Source organism: Rattus norvegicus, chromosome X (assembly GCF_021556685.1).
Source record: "Rattus norvegicus strain SHRSP/BbbUtx chromosome X, alternate assembly SHRSP_T2T, whole genome shotgun sequence".
Taxonomy (NCBI): domain Eukaryota; kingdom Metazoa; phylum Chordata; class Mammalia; order Rodentia; family Muridae; genus Rattus; species Rattus norvegicus.
The window spans coordinates 37,050,629-37,062,201 of record NC_141554.1 but is presented as its reverse complement, the minus strand read 5'-3'; the positions used below and the strand labels follow the sequence as shown (position 1 = coordinate 37,062,201).

At 42.3% G+C, this 11,573-nt stretch overlaps 1 pseudogene; it reads right to left on the bottom strand.

Moving 5' to 3' along the window:
- Window positions 1–1,117: 1,117 nt before the first annotated feature.
- On the bottom strand, window positions 1,118–4,094 carry Thrap3-ps1 (thyroid hormone receptor associated protein 3, pseudogene 1; annotated as a pseudogene).
- Between the last annotated feature and the right edge of the window lie 7,479 nt (window positions 4,095–11,573).

The window sequence follows — 11,573 nt, the reverse complement described above, 5'->3', positions numbered from 1 at the left end:
CAAAATGTGAATGCTTCACTCCTTCTTTAAAAGGGGAACAAGAATACCCTTGGCAGGGAAGAGAGAGGCAAAGATTAAAACAGAGACTGAAGGAACACCCGTTCAGAGCCTGCGCCACATGTGGCCCATACATATACAGCCACCCAATTAGACAAGATGGATGAAGCAAAGAAGTGCAGACCGACAGGAGCCAGATGTAGATAGCTCCTGAGAGACACAGCCAGAATACAGCAAATACAGAGGCGAATGCCAGCAGCAAACCACTGAACTGAGAATAGGACCCCCGTTGAAGGAATCAGAGAAAGAACTGGAAGAGCTTGAAGGGGCTCAAGACCCCATATGTACAACAATGCCAAGCAACCAGAGCTTCCAGGGACTAAGCCACTACCTAAAGACTATACATGGACTGACCCTGGACTCTGACCCCATAGGTAGCAATGAATATCCTAGTAAGAGCACCAGTGGAAGGGGAAGCCCTGGTTCCTGCTAAGACTGAACCCCCAGTGAACTAGACTATGGGGGGAGGGCGGCAATGGGGGGAGGGTTGGGAGGGGAACACCCATAAGGAAGGGGAGGGGGGAGTGAATGTTTGCCCGGATACCGGGAAAGGGAATAACACTCGAAATGTATATAAGAAATACTCAAGTTAATAAAAAAAAAGAATCAAAAAAAAAAAAAAGAATCAAAGTTGCTCAAATTAAAATCGTTATGCTTATATTACTACATACCCCCCCCAATAAAAAGAAAAAGAAAAAAGAAAATATAAGGACTTTTAAAAACTCAGGACAGGAAGTGACTGAAAACCAAATTCCCATTTAGTTCCAAATGAAATGAAATTAAGAAAACTTGGTTTCTAATTGGGGGGTGGAGTGGGAGTGGGACACAACCAAAACAAAGTCCAAGCATCAGCATCATTCTCCCTACCCTGCCCCACCCCACACAAACAACAATGGGAGCCCAGTGTGTGCTCTGCTGGAAACATGGGCCTGATGTAGGCTCGGTGGCAGCGTCCTCTGTCCAGTGAGACGGCACCAGGGACACACTCTGCTGTAGTTGGATTCTGTGTGGCTAGTGGGTTGTGGGGTGAAGTTTTCACGATCTTCTTAAGGCACCTTGTTTAGCTCCACCAGCCTCTCCCAGAGCTTTTCTCCCCAGACAAGGGCTCCATCAAGAGTGGTCTCCACTTAGCTGAGGGCTGTAAACTGTCCTTTTCCTCTCTGTTCTCTGTTCCACTCTCATCGTCTTCAATCTCCCCCTCCTCCCCACTGAACTTGTCATGGGCCCACTTGGGGCTGGTACTGGATTTCCTGAACATAAAACCTGCCCTGCCCCCTGAGGGAAGGCTCCTTCTTGGCCTCTGCTCATCCATTTTTCGCTGCCCTTGCCTTCCTGGTCATCATGCAAGTAATACTTCTTGCTCTTGGGTATGTAATCTGGATCCCATTCTTCTTTCCGGCTTCTCTTTTGGAAATCATTGTTGCTGTTGTTGTTACTGTTACCAGAATAGTATCCTCTGCCCCAACCTCTCCCTCTTGCTCGAAATTGGAAGATTCCCCGAGCTCTGCCGCCTATTTCATTCAGATCTACAAAGTCTTTGGTCCCCAATCTGGATTTGTCAAAACCTGTGGCACTTTCCTCCCTCTCCTCTGCTTCCTCGGGGTATTCCTCTGCTTTGTAGGAGTGAGATGACTGGGAAGAGGAGGAGGAGGAGGACCTAGACCGGTCTCTTGCTCTGCGGTGCTTCTGCTTCTTTGATCCTTTGTGGGTTTTCTCTGTCTTTTCAGTTGATCTTTCTCTTGAGTGGCTACAGTCTCTGGAATCCACTGACTCTCTTTATTTACCTCGGTTAAGATCTCTCTCCATATGTTTTTTACTGTGTTCAATATCAAGGCGAAGATCAACAGGGCCATCTTTGTATTTTCCCTCAGCCTTGTAGCCAGGTTCCCATGGACTTTTCAATTCCTCATGAGTCAAACCATGCTTTCTGAATGTACTGGGGGAAATGTCTATCCTCCTGTGTATCTCTGGGCTTTTCTTAGTTTTAGCTGCTTCTTGCTCATTCCCTCTTTAGGTATTTGGTAAAGCGTGCACGCAATGTCATTGCAGAGGATCCAAACGGATGCTCTTTAATATGGTGAACAATGGTCACTATGTGCTGGGCAAACAATTCTGAGGGTCTATGCTACGACTGAACTGACTGTATGTGCTGGAAAATGGGATGGAATTCCTGCTCCTTTTTGTTGCTGTGGACTAGATCCTGACAAAGCTTTAGTTCCTGAGCCAATAGGCCACTGGGTCATGCAATTCCTCATCTAAGGAGTCCATCAGGACATTGACCTGGGCCTCCTGAGTAATGGAAAAGGTAGACTTCGCTGAGGAAAACTTTGTTTCCCAGCTTGTCACGGCTCTCAGAGGTCTTCCTTGTGGGAGGTGATGAACTTTTCTCCTGGACCGCCTTGTATGCAGTCACCCGGAAATTATTTTCTGGCACAAAGCCCCTGTGCCTACTTTCACTCCTCTTGGACCTTTCATGCTCCTCCTTTCGGGATCTCTCTGTGAAAGGCTCCTCCTCCACCTCCTCTGCTTTCCTCTGCTTTTCCTTCCCTGCATGCAGGCTCTCCCACTTGCCTGACTTCTCTTCCTCCTGGTTTTTGCTTGCACCGGCTATGACTTTAGACATAAATTTGGGCTCATCATAAAACTCAGGTTCCTTCCTTCCCTTACTTTTGTCCTTATCTTGCTCATCCATCTCCTCCTTATGGAAGTCAGTCATCTTTTTCTCAAAGTCAACCCGGATCTTATACCTTTTGGGTGACTGGCTGCCTCAGAAGGGCTTCTCAGTGTCTTTCTTGGGAACAAATGAATCAAATTTCATTTTGACATAAGCATCAGAGAAGCCCCTTTCTCCTTCAGCTTCTCTTTATCGGTATTTGTTTTTGCTCCTTATCCCTCCCATTCTCTGTCTTCTGCTCTTCCAGATACCTTTTTGTGTAGGCTGCTCCTCCCGAAGCAGCACTCTCCTCTTTCTGAGATGAACCATATGCAGAGCCAGTGACTGGTGAACTCTTACTCACAGGGCTCTTTTTGGATGGACTCAAAGACACAGAGCCATGGTCGAACTGACCTTGGTGTGCTCCAGACTGATATCCAGCACCGCCTGACAGAGATGAGCCCATCTGGGATGCATTAGAAAGTAGAGAACTAGGTTTTGGCACAGGGCTAGGGCGTGTTGACCTTCGCCTAACCACCACAGACTGGAGGGGACTTTTGAGAGCTGGGCTTCTCTCCCGAGGACTCAGATCAGAAACCAAGGCCCGTGATGCAGAACCAGTGCCATAGGTGGTAGCATCTGGCCAATGGCTTTGAGCTCTCAGACCCTTTTATATTTGAGAGGTGCCTCCAGAGAATGTCTACTCCTTAGGCTCATCTCCCTGGTTATCACCAGATGCCTGGGATGGCCGGCTATCCTTGGAAGAGGAATTCTCTTTTGTAGACTTTTGTTTAGATGACTCAATTCTGCTGTGGTTGGAGGATGACCGGGAGGACGAAGAGCGGCTTAACCTGTCAGAGGATGACTTATCCGAGTTCCTAGAATGGCTCCTGGACTGTGGTGAAGGGGACCTTCTCTTGGGGGACCGGGATCGGGAACGGCCCCGACTAGGGCTGTATGCTTGCCGGTAGTTCTGCCAACTGGAACGGTAGTTTCCATGGCCACCTCGGTTATACTGGCCCCATGGATAAAAGCCTCGGTTTCGCCCACGGAAGTAATAGGACCTCCTGTAGTCTCTGTGGTGACCTTGAAAATCTCGATTCTGATATACTCTGGGGTGATTCCTTTCTCTGATATGAGCTGGAGAATATGATCTGTAACTAGACCTATAACTCAGCCTGTGCTTCCTTGAATGAGAGACAGATCAGCTTCGGGACCGAGACTTTGAAAACGAATGAGACCGAGATCTGGATGCAGATCTTGACCGAGAAGAGTGAGACCCAGACTTAGGTTTGTTTGTTTTTGACATCTTGGAAGAGTTTACACCTTAGTAGAATTAATATTCAACGTGAACTATCTCCGAAAACCACTAGCAACACTACTGTCTTCTCCAATTTACAGTCAGGGTATAACTCTTGACAGGCCGAAGCAACTACAGCTGCATTCTCGCAAGGGCACAACCGGCCCGAACCTCGCCCCCGCCCGATAATGCAAACAGTAGATAGATTCTTACCATCAGGTTCTGTAAAATAGCCAGTGGTATTGCCAATATATTGCAGTGCTTGAGGATCTATATATGGGAGTCATTAGCCAACAAATCAAAAATACTCATTTTTTATACTGAATGACTTATTTCTATAGGCCACTGCTTCTCTGAAACCTCATCAGAGAAACATTTCCTTGTAGTAGATGACAACTAACACAGAGATCTTCAACTGGACAATATGTGACAAATAAAAGATTGTTGTGTATTTGACCCTAAATGGAAGGTGTGTATTATATCACTCACCTGCAAACTTAGAGATCTTACAACAGAGGGAATCAAAAAAAATTAAGAGCCAGAGATGATGAACAACAACAAGGAAGCAGTGTTTCCAGATGCAACAAAACAAATGCACGTATGAACTCACAGTGATTATGACAGCATGCACAAGATCTGAGAAAGCTCCAACCAGCTAAAATCCCAGAATGGGGGAGACAATGAGAGGGATAAATTCCCACCCATAGCTGAAGAGCTATTGGCATTTCTTAGCTTCTAAGAGAGGGACCGAGTCATTTTTGTTTAATGATGTCACCCCTGAGGTCAGCCACACTTCAGAGCAGCTCCTACTACTTGGAGTAGTTGAGCAACACAACTTGATTGGTTTCAAAGGAAGAGGTGGAGGAGGTGGAGGAGGTGGAGGAGGTGATTCAAAGTTGGATGGATAGGGAGGGGAGGGTGGAAAATGTGGGTAAAGGGGACGAATTGGGGTATTGATATCAAAATCTGCTCTATGAAATTCAGCTGTATATAGAAGGGGAGAAGGAGGGTTTTAGATGGACAGGAAACTGGGAAAGGGAATAACATTTGAAATGTAAATAAGAAATACCCAATTTAATAAAAATGGGAAAAAAAAGAAAAGAAAAAGGGAAGTTTTAAAACTAACAACTTTTATCAGTAATATACTATGTACTAACAACCAGTTATATAACCAGTTATAGTTATTATAATGCAGAGATTTCTCCCACCTTACAGTCCTGTGCTTTAAGTTTTATACTTGGCCTAAGAAGCTATCTTTGTACTAATAAAATGTTTTGAAATAAAAAAAAAGAAATTCAGCTGTAAAAAAATCCTAATAAAATGTTATTTTGAAAGACAGGAAAGAAGTAGGAAAAGAGAAAGTGAAAGGAGAGGGGAGATAGTAAAGAAAGGGATATAGAAAAAAGAGGTAGAGAAATAAAGAAAGAAGAAAAATATGTCAGATATTACTAAATGGGCAGGAGAGTTTGGAGAAGGTTTAATGCTAAAGCTAACCTGTTGACAGGAACTTGGCAAACCACACTCATAAACCTTTTCACTCATTTTCAAGAACCATGGTTACTTTTCTACTGGGGTGATAAAGCACCCTGACCAAGACAACTTATAAAACAGAATATTTTCTTGGGGACTTGCTGACATTTTCAGAAGGTGAGTCCATGACCAACATGGCAAAGATCATGGAGGCAAGGAGGCAGGCATGATGTTGTAGTAGTAGTTGGTGAGAGCTTACATCTGATCCACAAGCATGTGGCAGAGAGAGAGAGAGAGAGAGAGAGAGAGAGAGAGAGAGAGAGAGAGAGAGAGAGAGAGAGAGAGAGAGAGAGAGAGAGAGGGAGAGAGAGGGAGAGAGAGAGAGAATTGTGAACGACTTGGACTTTTGAAATCTCAATGCCCATCTCCAAGTGACACACATCTTCCAACAATGCCACACTTTTTAACCCTTCCCAGACAGTTTCATTAAGTGAGAACAAGTATTCAAATATCTGAGTCTTTGGCAGCGTTCTTATTCAAATCACCACATGTTGGATCTTGCTTTTTTCCCCTCTTGGCCCAGTCACATACAGTAGCTGAATTGCTGTTATGTTTGCTCTGCAGGAAGAAACTTTTGTCCGCTCTCCTACAAATTGATGTATACATTGATATCATATTTCTGAAAACCTCACCCTATAGCTCAGATGCTTGCATACCTCTAGATACCATTAAACTTCCCCACTACCTGCCTATGTCTGAGCATGTCACGAACTTGCCTGCTCTGAAGCCATTGTCTTCCTTATTCAATCTGAGATGACTTCCTGTGCATTCTTTCCCCCAATTCTTGGCCCCTACAGTTCCTTGAACTTTCAAAACCCTTATCTTTTGGAGCTGACGAGATGGCCTGACAGTTTATGGGCACTTGTTGCTTTTCCAGAGGACCAACATTGTTTTGCTTCCAGCACTCACATCAGAGGGTATAATGGTTTGTGTTTTTAGTGATGAGCGAACATATGCATCCCTGTCTCAATGCTTAAGTGCCTTCACTGAAATCAAAGTTGCCTCTCAGTGATCTGGGGCTTAATTCACTGAAATTCTCACGGTTTTCAAATGGCCCAATGCTAAGCATTACAGCTCAGATGGAAAGATAACTTGGCAGTTGGGAGCCAAGGAATACCACAAGGTCACACTGCACAATAAGCCTCACATAAGAGATTTTGCCTTTGCTTAGGCAAAAAGTAATAGAAAATGAGGTAGAATACAGGATTTTTATTAGGGATTCCTGGGGGTAGGGGGTGGGGGTGGAGCTTTTCATATTGGCCTGGGATTGAAGAGATTATGTGGCTTGATTTTATGGCAAACTCGGGGATTGGTGAGATTTTTTTCCCTGTATGGAGGGGGTGGGGCCTGGACACACTCCTGCCTTGAGGCTGAGAACTGCCATTAAGTCCTTTAAAGAATGGCCCTATGGACTGTAAAGGAAGTCAGGGGTGGTGAGAGGCCAGGCCCCTTTGTTGTCCTGGGGATTAACAAAGTTTACAAGTTATACAAAGTTTACTCAGGGAGTATTTGCCAGTGGCAGGGAAGGCCATAACTTGAATTGCCTTGAATTGGCAACATCAACTCTATGTAGATGTTCTCGTGGTGTATATTCATGGCTTAAACAGCAACAAAGCCACTTTGCTAAAAGCATCCCAACATTAATGAAAGTTCATGATCCCTGGGGTAAGAGTTAACAAATTGAATTCTTGTAAACTGCAGCTTCTTAATAAAACACACACACACGTGTCTCTGTGTGTGTGTCCTATTGTGGTAACTATGATAGAGAAAATGCTGTCCTGTCAAAACGCTTTACCATTAAACATAAAATCGTTATTGAAATCAGTTTCAGGACATTGCCCACTTTCAGCTTGGAGCTTGGATTATCATTCAGAAAAAGGAAGCTGGAGGTTGCGTTGACATAAAAGAAATGTCATTTGTAAAATCCATGCATTAACTGAGCTCTTCTGGGAAGTGACTTATGCTCAGATTTTAGAGCCAAGAATCTATCGTGCACATTTATGTCATGTCAGACAGTCCCTGAAGAGTAAGTGGCTGAGGATGCCTTCAAGTAATATTTTTAAAGGATTCAGTACAGAATAAAGACATAATGATCAGAATGCTATCTTTGAGTCTAATAAAGATCAAGATAGCAAATGAAACCATCTACATGTGCTTCAAACACTAAGAATCAGTATATAGGATTGAATTTGAATATAATGAAGAAATCATATCTTTAGAGATTTATGACTTTGAATGTTGCTTGTATACAGAAAGGTCAAGAAGTGAATCTCATAGAAATAGAATATAAAAGTGGTTACCAGGGGCCCAGGGGCTTGGAGCACAGAGAAAGAAAAGATGTTGAGCAAAGCATACAAATTTTCAGTTAAAGGGCCAGAGGAGGTAGCTTGGCAGTTAAAGAGCTTGCCTTGCAAACAAAAGAGCTACAGTTTAGATGTGCAGAACCTATACAATTGCTCCATGTACATGGCAACTCATCGGTAATTCAAGCCTCAGAAGGTGGAAAGAGGATCACTGCTGTATAGGTGAGTTCTAGGTTTGATGAGCCCAGGCCATAAAGAAAAAAGTGGAAAAATGATCGAAGATTCCAGACATTAGCCTTGGGCCTCCACATTCAGGCACATGCATGAGCCCACACACATTTGAGTATATATACATATCCAAGTATACTATCCAGACATACATATGAAAAGGAAAAAAGGGGAAAAATGATTCAATTAGATGAGAAGAGAACATTATAGATATTCAGTTGCAAAACATGGTGCCCATAGTTTCTATAGCCGTGGCAATAAAAATAATAAGGTATTGCATATTTCAAATATGCTGAAATAGGTCTGTTAACCTTATTACAAAAAGTAAAGTGATGGATATGTTAATTAACTTGATTAAATCTTTCTGTAATGTATATGCATGTCAAGAGATTTCACTTTATCCCATAAATGCACACACTTTTATCTGACGTTTTTAAATTGCAAAATAAAATGTCAAGTGTTCTATTAATACTTTAGAACACATTTTCAGGATTTTTGTCTTTATGTTAACCTATACTTCACAAAGAACAATAAGCTTATATCTTCAGTTTTGCAAGCTTTCCCCCCACTGGTTTACTTCCCTTACAATGGTGATTTTTCTACCCTGCCCACAGATTAGAATCCCTGAAGGGTTTGCAGAGGAAGGAAGCAATAGGTGGGGGGTGGATACATCATGAGGACCCTTATTTCAACTGCCTTTTTCAATTTTGAATGTATATTAGAATCCCCTGGGGGAGATTTTACAAACTTTTTTTCCCAAGGACCAATTTCATTAGAGCCCTCATGGAATACAAGTCACAGAATTTTTCCAAAGTCCCCAGATGATCCCAGTGAATAGTTATAGTTAAGAATCTCTGCTTTAGCATTTGAGGTACAATGGGAGACTTTCTTCTAAGTCTCCCAGGTGATTACAACATCCATGTAACCTATACCTAGGCCATAAAAGTCACTTGGTACCATCTAAGGTATGGCTGTCTGAACCTGGGCAGATTGTCATGTAACTGGTCTACTTTTGGTCTATAACAATCCATTCTTGGGTCCACTGTCCTGAAGTACCAAGAGCATTTAAGGGGATGAAGCAGCCCATACAGCCAGTTCTGCCTGGCCTAGTGTGCCTATGGTATAATACAACTGTCAATAAATTAGTTTAGAAATAAATTAGCTGAATCCTGGATGTATGCTAGTCTGCTTTTGTTATTTTGTTTCATTTCTTTGTTTATTTTCTATTTTTTGTCAAACTGACACACATTAGAGTTAGAGCAAGCCATTAGGAACACAACAGTAAGCCGCATTCCTCCAATGTTCGTGCTGCAGTTCCTGCCATGACTTCCTGCCCTTGACTTCCCTCAGTAATGGCATTTACAGGAGAGTTGTAAGTAGAAATAAACCCTTTCCTCTCCAAGTTGGTTTGGTAATGGTGTTTTATCATAGCTAAGCAGGGCAGTTATACAATCCTCCTGAAGCTCAGTCTATACATACCCCTGACCCCAGAGGTCAGGAACCATAAAGAGTGGAAAGGAAAGTAATTGACATTCAGACTCCTAAAATTCATTCCAATGTGCTGCATAGACACAATGGAGAGCCACTGGTTTACAGCAGATTTTCTTAATTAGTGATATCTGGGTGTGTACCAGTAGCAGCGACAAGTACCTGGAAGGACTGTTAATCTTCACACTCCTCCCAATACTTGCAGAATCATAAACTCAAGTGCAGCCTCTGATAATTTGTGTTTTGACAAGTTATTGCAGATATGTCTAACCTGCAGCTTACGGGCCACCTGTCTTCCAGGCTAGCTAAGAGCCAACACATTTGGGGATGACTATATCATATCAAAATGTTGGACCTCACTGAAAGGGTTGCTAATGTTCAAGTTTGAAAGACACTGGTTTAATGTTCCAGCCATATGTTCTTTACGTTTGCTCTATTCTTTTTTTTTTTCGGGGCTGGGGACCGAACCCAGGGCCTTGTGCTTGCTAGGCAAGCGCTCTACCACTGAGCTAAATCCCCAACCCAAGTTTGCTCTATTCTTATCAAGAATAAAGATACAAATTCATCACATTCTCAGCTCATGTCATATGACCATCTCTAATGTGTTCTCTATTTATTTTCTCATGTTTAACTCTACTTGCTTTCATCAACAAGCTCAAAGCAGAGGTACATTTATGTCCTTTCCTTTCCATAGAAAAACTGAAGCTTAGGAAAGAGTATTTCTAAAGTGACTCTTAATCTTGAGTCTTGTATCTCTCAGCCTCTCTCTATGTCCTCAAAAATGATCATTGATGGAAAAAACAGTAGTACCACATGAGTCTAGGATCTTCAATGCCTTCCTTTTCCATTCCCACTGAATGGTGGAGTAAGATAGACAATGAAAATATAAATGCCCAGCATCTGGGCAAAAGTTTTATCTGTGAGAAGCCATTTCTGAGAATTAACCACCATCACCCATGAAAGTAGGAGACTGTAAGGCAAGACATAAGAGGCTGAGAGGCAGGAGCAAGAGCTATTTGGAATGGGGATTATAGGGTGGGTCTATTGTACTGCTGCTACCAAGGAGGCACAATGGTGAGAGGCATGGTGTAGGCACCAATGGAAATTAAGATGACTATGGGTCAAAATCAATCTCAAGTTTACTTCTGTTGAAGGCAGTTACTGTTTTGGACAGCCCTAGGCTCTCGGGTATTGAGCCCCAGGCAAATCAGTACGGCATGTTCTCTGAGATAAGCTTGACCTATCTAGGGCATCTTTTGGGAACATGCTTATGAAATTTGTGGTAATTCTGGGAAAATAATTATGGCAAGGCAGTGGTGTCATGAGCAGAGCTGAAGTGTTATTTTATCAGGTGCAGCATATGGAAAAGACACACACACACACACACACACACACACACACACACACACACACACACAAACCTGGTCAGTACTATAGGAGCCAATTATTCCCTTGGAAAAGGAAAATTGGAATTATACTACTAAATTCCTTGTTCCACAATTTCATTAAAAAGAATGTGTTCATATCACTCTTTTTTTCTATACTACATTCATGGATTGGTTATTAGTAAAAAACAGTATTTCTTAAGTTGGAGTTTGAGGTTCTAATACTATACTAAGTCAATGGTTCTCAACATGTGGGTCATGACCCCTTTGGAAATTGAGTATCAGTTATCCTGCACATCAGATACTTACATGATTCATAACAGTAGCAAAATCACAGTTATGAATTAGCAACAAGGTAATTATATGGTTTGGGGTCACCACAACATGAGGAACTTTATTAAAGGGTCACAGCACTAGGAAGGTTCCAGAACCACTGCTTTAAGGCAAGTTACATCTTCAATAATAAATTACTAAATGTACCTTTATTGACAATTTTAAAATTAATTTAGGTATGATTTAGATTGTTAAGATGACATTTGCAGTATATATTTATCATTGTTTTAGTAGTTTCCTGAATCATTTGAGGAGAAAACCATTGTTATCTCTAAAGATAAATGAGGTTTTAGAAT